Source organism: Sinocyclocheilus rhinocerous, unplaced genomic scaffold (assembly GCF_001515625.1).
Source record: "Sinocyclocheilus rhinocerous isolate Xijiao unplaced genomic scaffold, SAMN03320098_v1.1 scaffold106, whole genome shotgun sequence".
Taxonomy (NCBI): domain Eukaryota; kingdom Metazoa; phylum Chordata; class Actinopteri; order Cypriniformes; family Cyprinidae; genus Sinocyclocheilus; species Sinocyclocheilus rhinocerous.
The window spans coordinates 139,861-140,305 of record NW_015633181.1 but is presented as its reverse complement, the minus strand read 5'-3'; positions in this window follow the sequence as shown (position 1 = coordinate 140,305).

Sequence of the window (445 nt, the reverse complement as noted above, 5' to 3'; positions counted from 1 at the left end):
TTTTTTCTCTCTGCGACACTTTTTCCCTATTGTGTTGTCAATGTTAAACGAACTGTATCCTGACAAGACGGATAAAAATAAGAAATACAATTTTTGTACAACATTTTTATTTTCTCGGACACTTTTTTCTTACTGTGTTGCATAAAATATTAAACGAATTTTGTGTTTTAAGATAATTCATATAAATTCAAGTCAAAGTCAATAAATTCAAGACTCTTGACAAAGACAATAAAATAACATAACCTACAATTTTGTGCAGACTACACTATTTGTTAGCCTATCTCTCTTTCTTTCAGTAGCGGAAATTTAAATGTGAGATTCTGGAAACAAGATCTAAATTTAGCGGGAACGGTGGGGTCGGGAAGAAAATTACTCTAAGCGGACAGCGGGTGAACAAAGAGTGAATATAGCGGGAGCGGGTGGGTGCGGCATATAACCTTGCTGG